Source organism: Panthera onca, chromosome C1 (assembly GCF_046562875.1).
Source record: "Panthera onca isolate mPanOnc1 chromosome C1, mPanOnc1 haplotype 2, whole genome shotgun sequence".
NCBI lineage: Eukaryota > Metazoa > Chordata > Mammalia > Carnivora > Felidae > Panthera > Panthera onca.
Genome location: NC_138346.1, coordinates 201,686,025 through 201,694,198, shown reverse-complemented (window position 1 = coordinate 201,694,198; position 8,174 = coordinate 201,686,025). Strand labels below are relative to the sequence as shown.

The following is an 8,174-nucleotide window of genomic DNA, read 5'->3' as shown; positions in this document are numbered from 1 at the left end:
AAAGTTACCCCAGATACTTCCTTCCCTCCCCATCATCATACATTTCCAGTGAGAGCCTAAATCGTGGTGACTTGGCTTTGGAAAAATTTTTTTGTCATGGAAAATTTCAAATATGTGCAAAAGAATAAGGTGACAAAGCCTGGGGCGCCTGGGTGGCTCAGTCGGTTAAATGTCCGACTCTTGGTTTTGGCTCAGGTCATGTCACGGTTTGTGAATTCAAGCCGCATATCAGGCTCTGCACTGACAGTGGGAAGCCTGCTTGGGATTCTTTCTCTCCCTCCCTCTGCCCCTCCCGCAGGCGTGCTCTCTCTCTCTCTCTCTCAATAAATAAATAAATAAACTTACAAAAACAGAGTCTTTTGCTGCCATATATATATATATATATATATGAACATATGAAAAAAGGACCACAAAACCCCATGTACCTATCACATAGCCTCAGCAATTATAAACTCCTAGCTAATTTTGCTTAATTTATAACACTGGCTCCTCCCCCTTACAGTAAGGTGATGTATCATTGCATCCATAAATATTTATATGTGTCTTTAAAGGATAGGAACGTCTAAAACATAATACTATTAGCATACCAAAAAATAACATCAACTCCTTAATATTATGAAATACTTAAATTCTCAAATTTCTAATTGCTTTTTTTCTTAAGTAGTTTTTTTGTTTGAATGGGAATCCAAATGGGGTCTATGTGGGGTAAATGGTTGGCATATTCTTGTAATCTCGGAGCCTGTAGATTCCCTCCATCTCTGTTTCCCAGTCTGGATTTTGCTATTATGTCTCTGGTGTCATTTCATAGCTTTCTTTATCCTTTGTATTTCCTATTAAAAATAGGAATAGATCCAGAGGTATGATTGGATTCAGAAACAGCGATAAGAAAACCTCAGCATTGTGTGCTTTCATCAAGAGACGCATCGTATTTGGGTGTCTCTGTATGTTGTAGCCATCGAAGCATAATACGTAGATTCATTAATTCATCAAGGGTTGCAAAATGATATTCTAGTTTTGCCATTCCTTCTTCATACAATACCCGAAATATTGTTGAAAAGAGAAACTTTTACTCGTCTGCCATTTGGTTACTAGGAATTACAGTTCATACTGGAAAAAGAGGATACAATGCCCAGTTTTCAAGGTAACGAGTTTTGGCCAGTTTTCAAAGTAACGAGTTGGTTTACCAGCATCCTCTAAAAGTGACCAGTGGATTGTTTTTTTAGCATCATTAAGTATCATGATCACTGAATTAAACATATTTTGTGTGTTTGAATTCATTGCGTTTATTCGACTTCATGATGCTCAAATTGTTATTTTTATCCAACGGGCCACCCTTCAAGTGGCTGCTGAGCCCTTCTGATACAATCCTTTGGTAGGTTAGGTAGCATTTGGTAACTTCCTTGTTATCTAGTATGATAGGATGTTCCAGCCTTATCTTGTATATCTTCTGCTCCAGACCTGGAGTCAGCTATTTCTAAGAAAAAAACAAAATCCTGCATTCCTTTTGGTGGTGAATGGTATCGCACGACCAAAATCTAGGCTCTAGAATGCCCATTGCTGCTGTGTTGGTCATCGTTTCTAGGCCTTTGGGATACAAAGCTAGGACCCGTTTTCTTTTTAAGATAACACATGTTCAGGGGCGCCTGGGTGGCTCAGTCGGTTGGGTGGCCGACTTTGGCTCAGGTCATGATCTCGCAGTCCGTGAGTTCGAGCCCCGCGTCGGGCTCTGTGCTGACAGCTCAGAGCCTGGAGCCTGTTTCAGATTCTGTGTCTCCCTCTCGCTGACCCTCCCCTGTTCATGCTCTCTCTCTGTCTCAAAAATAAATAAAACGTTAAAAAAAAAATTTTTTTTTTAAAAGATAACACATGTTCATACTTTCTATCCAAATTGAAGACTTAAAAGCTTTTTCTTTACTATCTTATGTATTGTTTCCTCAACATTGAGAATCCCAGTTCTCGTTTGTAACCTGAATTATGACATTAGATTATCCCAGTTATTCAGGTGTGAAACCCATATCACACAACAGTATCAGAATAACAAAAGGGAGTTTAAGGTTTTGTTTGTAGTTCAGGTTAAGTGTCCACCTTCAGCTCAGGTCACGATCTCACAGTTCGTGAGTTCGAGCCCCGTGTCGGGCTCGGAGCCTGGCGCCTGCTTCGGATTCTATGACTCCCTCTGTCTCTGTCCTTCCCCTGCCCGTTCTCTCTCTCTCTCTCTCTCTCTCTCAAAAATAAATAAACATTAAAAAAAATTAAACTTGCTATAGTTCTTCTCTGTGTGGCTTGCCACTAACTGGATACGCATTTACATTAACCTCCCTGTTTTAGTTTTCCATTTCTTTTAAAAAAAATTTTTTTTAATGTTTTTTATTTATTTTTGAGACAGAGAGAGACAGAGCATGAACGGGGGAGGGGCAGAGAGAGAGGGAGACACAGAATCGGAAGCAGGCTCCAGGCTCTGAGCCGTCAGCCCAGAGCCCGACGCGGGGCTCGAACTCACGGACCGCGAGATCGTGACCTGAGCCGAAGTCGGACGCTTAACCGGCTGAGCCACCCAGGCGCCCCTAGTTTTCCATTTCTTAAGAGTTTCTTGCACTTGCTTCAGTGGCAGCATATACTAGAATTGGAACACTACTGAGGGGACTAGCACGGCCCCTGCCCAAGGATGACACGCAAACTCGTAAAGCTTCCATACTTCGGGCAGCTCTCCAGCGTCCTGCCACCCTTTGTGGGTTAACTCGGGGGACATGATGAGAGTCAAAGTACAACGTGTGGCCCTGAATAATGAAAATATGATATCTCACTGTGAGAATATTCCTGTAAAGCCTTTTGTGACATGTGAGCAAAGCTGAGTTACACCTGGAAATTCTATATGCAAATACGTCCTTTCTACAGATCTCAGAAATGAGAAAATGTCAACTCGCATTTCCTTACAGAATTAAAAAAAGAATTTCAGTTTAATTATGTAAACTATTGACATAGTTCCAAGTCTAATCTACAAAACAAGATCGATTCAAAGTCTAATTTCTATTCCTCTGTCCTCCACTTTACGCCCTCCCTTCCCATTTAGTGGCCTGTTATGTTCGATTTAATCATTCCCATCTTTTTAAAAATTTAAACATAAGTATGGCATAGTTCCCCTTTTTTCTATAAAGACAGCATACAATACATTTCTCCACCCTCCTTATTCACTCAACAGTGTGTGCTGGGCAGACGTAGACATTCCTCAGTTCTTACACAGCAACGCAGAATGGGAACTATGTTTGGCCTCTACCCATCATACTGTTTCGTGTTATATTTACATGTATTCCGTGTCTGTTTTTTTTTTTTTTTTCAACGTTTTTTTTTTTTTTTTTTTATTTATTTTTGGGACAGAGAGAGACAGAGCATGAACGGGGGAGGGGCAGAGAGAGAAGGAGACACAGAATCGGAAAGAGGCTCCAGGCTCCGAGCCGTCAGCCCAGAGCCTGACGCGGGGCTCGAACTCACGGACCGCGAGATCGTGACCTGGCTGAAGTCGGACGCTTAACCGACTGCGCCACCCAGGCGCCCCCCGTGTCTGTTATATATAGTCCTTACGTTGTCTATTATTTTTTCTTCTGTTTTTCTTTTAGCTGTTTGATTTGGGTGTTTTCGTCCAGTGGTTAACTTTATATTATTACTGCCTTTATGGAATAACAGTCACTGCTTCCAGCCTCACTGACCCTACCTCTTCACCTTTTCCCCACCAGCCACCTCTTCTCTCACCTCTCCTCCTTCTGACTCAGCTCAGATTTCATTGCCTGCCTCGAAGCCACGCTCTGCTCCCTCCTCTTCTTCACACTCACGGCACCTCACCGGCACCCGCACCCACACAGCTCAACACTGCAGAGCACCCACCGCCAGGCTAACCCGACTCACACCATGGGTAGGACCGCACTTCAAGTGGGCCCTCGGCGCCGCCAAGCTCTCCTGTTACGTGTCCCTGAAACACTCCCCTTTCTTCGCTCGGATAACCTACTTCCCACCTTCATCTTCTCTCCCGTCTCCAACGCCCTCTTCGATGCCTTCCCTTCAAACTTCAGTTCTAGACAACACAGTCAGAACGGAGTGACTTCGTCTTCCTCTTCCTCTACTACCTACAGTGTAGTGCGGCCACACCCCACATCCCCTCCTACTCTGGGGGGACCCTCTCTCTTCTCTAAGTCCAAGCCTTCAACCTGTGATCTGGACCCATCCCTCTCCGTTCTGAGACTAAACCCACGTGAAGTTGTCCCCTGTCTCTCTTGCCTTATCCATTTCTTCTCTGCTGGGTCATTCCTACCTGCAAACACCTTGAAAGCATCTTCCTTTGGCTCTCTTGAGCCACCACCCCATTTCTTTTCTCCCCTTTACAGCGAAGCTCCCCAAAGAAGCATATTCTCCATCACCATTTCCAACCCTCCATTCTCTCCTCCACCCACCCAGATAAGGAGGCTTTTGCCCCCACCATCTATTAAACAGGCCACCAATGGTGTGTATCTTGCCAAAGTTTCTGCCTTTCTGTTTTCTTCTTTTTTTGAGAGGGTGAGGAAGAGGAGCAGAGGCAGAGAGGGAGGGGGAGAGAGAGAGAGAGAGAGAGAGAGACAGAAACAGAATCTTAAGCAGGCTTCATGCTCAGTGTAGAGACTGACATGGGACTCGATCCCATGACCCTGGGATCATGACCTGAGCCAAAATCAAGAGTCTGACACTCAACCGACTAAGCCACCCAGGTGCCCTACTCCTGTCTCTTTTCACCCAACCTCTTTTCTTAGGTGTCCAAAACCAGTATTCTGACTTTAGATACCATGCATGTGGCAGTAACTCAAATTCTGATCTCCAGATAGAACCTTACCCCTCAGATCCAGAGTTAGACCACTTAATAGACTTCACCAATTTAACATGGGCAAAAAATTAATTTTCCTAGCAAAGTAACTTCCCCTCAAGCTTTCCCCATCTAAGTAAACACCATCATCCACCAAACCTTTAATTTCTCCCTCTCCCTCATACTCCATTATCAGTCCATCAATATATCCTCTTGGCTCAATCTTTAAAATCTGCTTTGGACCCAACAAGTTGCCACCTACCTGCAATGAATGACACAAATCCTATGGGTTCCCGTAGATTCCTCACCTGCGTCTTTAGTGCTCTCATTTGGGCCCCACCTGCATTAAGTCACACCTCCATTTTCACACTTGGTTGAAAAACCACTCCTAGGGACATGAGATCTGGCTTCCTCAGAGGCAGCCAAGTGGCTAATTCAGTCCAGAACTGTGGAGACGTTAGCTCCCCAGAGATAAACGTTGAAAAATAGGAAATGGTGGATGGAAAGGGAGGGAACTAGGCTAACTGCCTCTTCCTTTTCTCCGAAAGCTCTCCTTTCACTTTTCCAGAAAAGTCTTTGTACCAATTAATCCACTTGCTGAGTGACCTACCATGTCTCTTTGCAGCTTGTTGAGAAGCAGAAGCCAGGACATAATGCACCACATCTCATTGCTTTGCCTCTTCCCTTCCTCGCCTTCGGCGCCCTGGGCTTGCACCTTCCAAACAAAGTACCAGCATTTTAACCCCTTCTTCAGCCTCTTCTCTCTTGAGGGCCGAAGTTAGCACCAGGGTAAGACGCACGGCACCAATAATTCTGGGACCAGTGCCTCAGCATCCCTGTGAACTTGTTAGCGGGCAGTTCTTGAGCCCTGCCCCAGACTCACGGAGTGAGAATCTCTGGAGAAGGGGCCCAGGACTCTGGCTTTAAAAGCTGTTCAGATGATTCTTGCACCCACCAAAGGTGGAGAAAGATTGAGGAAGGAAAGGAGTTTCCAGAGGAGAAGGCCTGTTGCCGCCCCCACCCCCGCCTTCCCGCTTGACTGTGTCGTGCGAGAATGTGAAGCTTGGGTTGCAGCAGCCACTTTGGGATCATCAGGTTAATACACTGAGGATGGCAGAGCAGAAAGAGCCTGAGATAGCTGCCCAGCCCAGTCTAGAAACTACCAAATCCAGACACTTAAGTGAGAGAATGAAACGCCTTTACTGGTTTTGTCAGGTAATCTGTTACTTGCAGCTAAAAACAGCCCCCGATGACTCAATAGATGGTGTGGTTTTATCCTCACATTAACTTGAGAAGTGGGAATTAATTAATTTCTCCATTCTACAAGTGAAGACACGGGGCCTTGGAGACCCAGTGTGGCCCAGCCAGGAGTCCAGTCCAGGCCCGTCTGGCTCTAGGGCCCACTCTGTGAACCATGACTCTGTTCTGCAAATACTCAGATAGTATTTGCTGTGTGAATTAGTGAATTGGGCTTGAAAATGTGAAGGGAAACCATCAGAGTCCGCACAGGGCCCTGGACTGAAAAGTTGAAGCATTACTGACTGACCACGGCAGAAACACTCCCTTCATTTTCCCACACAAAATGCCAAGGGTCGAGGACCCTGTTCTCAGTGATTCAAGAGCTTTGTCATTCCTCAGGGCTGCAGGTACAACTGAACAGAAGGGGGCTGGCCTTACACTGCCCTCTAAGAAGCTGGGTCAGACATGAGAGAGGAGGACTTCCAAAACCAGAAAGAACCCCCGGGGGTCACTTGCCACATCCACAACACAGACAGGAAATACCAGCAGGTCTGCCTCGTTCGCGGGCCCTCACTATAAGCCTGGCGCCCCTCTAAGTAATTTATTTGACGTATCACGTTTCCTTCTCACAAGTTAGTGTCCTCGTGGCTCCCATTTTACAGATGGGAGACTTGAAGCACCGGAGTGTTAAGTAACTTGCCCCAAATCACATAGTTGGCAAGCGACTACACCTGATCTGAACTTGGATGGGCTGAGCCTGAAGGAAGGCTGCACTAGAAACCTCCACGCCATTCTGAGGTCCCGTGGCGTGCCCTGGACCACGCCAATGGCAGAATGGAGACTAGAAGCCACCCCTGCCTCCACACTGGTCTGATCCCCACGATATGCCCCAGCCCTTAAAGCTGCCAACTGCCACCCCACTACCCACCATGTTCTACCACTCAACTTCTGGAAGTTGCCACTGCCCCAAGACAGGGACTCGGATAACTGTCTCTTTCTGCTCCAACCAGACAGAACACTGGCCCTTGGGATCCCATCCCCGATTTCCCTACGTTTAACAGGAAAAATCTTCATCCCCTCTCACCTCCTTCATGAGGGCTACAGGGTTTAGCTGAGCAAAGACTGGTTCTTAGAATATCCTTATCCAGGGGCGCCTGGGTGGCTCAGTCGGTTAAGCGGCCGACTTCGGCTCAGGTCATGATCTCGCGGTCCGTGAGTTCGAGCCCCGCGTCGGGCTCTGTGCTGATAGCTCAGAGCCTGGAGCCTGTTTCAGATTCTGTGTCTCCCTCTCTCGGACCCTCCCCCGTTCATGCTCTGTCTCTCTCTGTCTCAAAAATAAATAAATGTTAAAAAAAAAAATTAAAAAAAAAAAAAAAAAAAAAAAGAATATCCTTATCCTTACCCAAGTTTCTTTGTGCTAATTGTATGGCATACACTATCTCATTTTGAACCCTCACGACATTTCACACAAAAGAACACTGAAGCCCATAATGGCTAAGTAACTTGCTCACAGTAAGTTGGCCAAACTCCTGACCTCTATGCCACGAGAAGGCAGGGTTCTCAGTACCACAGGGGGACTCCCATGTTCCCAGCATAGCCCCCAAATTGAACTGAGACCCATCCAAGGCCCACGGCTTGCCCCATGCCAAAGCAAAGGCCCCATTTTCCACCAGGGCACTTCAGGCACAAGGCTAAGACCCCTCACAGCCCCGGGCCCTAAAACAACCTTTTTGGCTACTCTGATCTCTGGTTACTCTGGGGCTGGGGCAAAATGGTGAGACCTGATAGGGCCTGCACTGCAGAGGGCCAGCCCAGAAGCCAGACATTTCCCCAGAGTTTCAGCAGCGACTGGGAGAGTGGTCACTGCTAGGCAGTGAGTTCATGACTTCTGCTTCTTATTCCTACTTACCTGCCTGCACATTCTCAATTTTCCACACTAGCCAGGTACCCCTTGGGTAGGCTGGGAGGAAGGTGCGGGGGCGGTGTTTTCCTTTCCTTCTAAACATAAAGGTCTTGCCCGCTTGCTATGAAAACATTTTTTGAAACAATTCAATACAGACATATAGAGGGCAAATGTGAAAATCTTCTTCACCTCTCCAAACCCACTCTC

General features: G+C 46.3%; 1 non-coding gene across 1 annotated transcript; it reads left to right on the top strand.

Annotated features, from left to right (window-relative positions):
* Positions 1 to 2,598: 2,598 nt before the first annotated feature.
* Positions 2,599 to 2,700, top strand: LOC132674037 (U6 spliceosomal RNA). Its single transcript, XR_009608360.1, has one exon. It is a non-coding gene; the product is annotated as a U6 spliceosomal RNA (small nuclear RNA).
* The last annotated feature ends 5,474 nt before the right edge of the window (positions 2,701 to 8,174 follow it).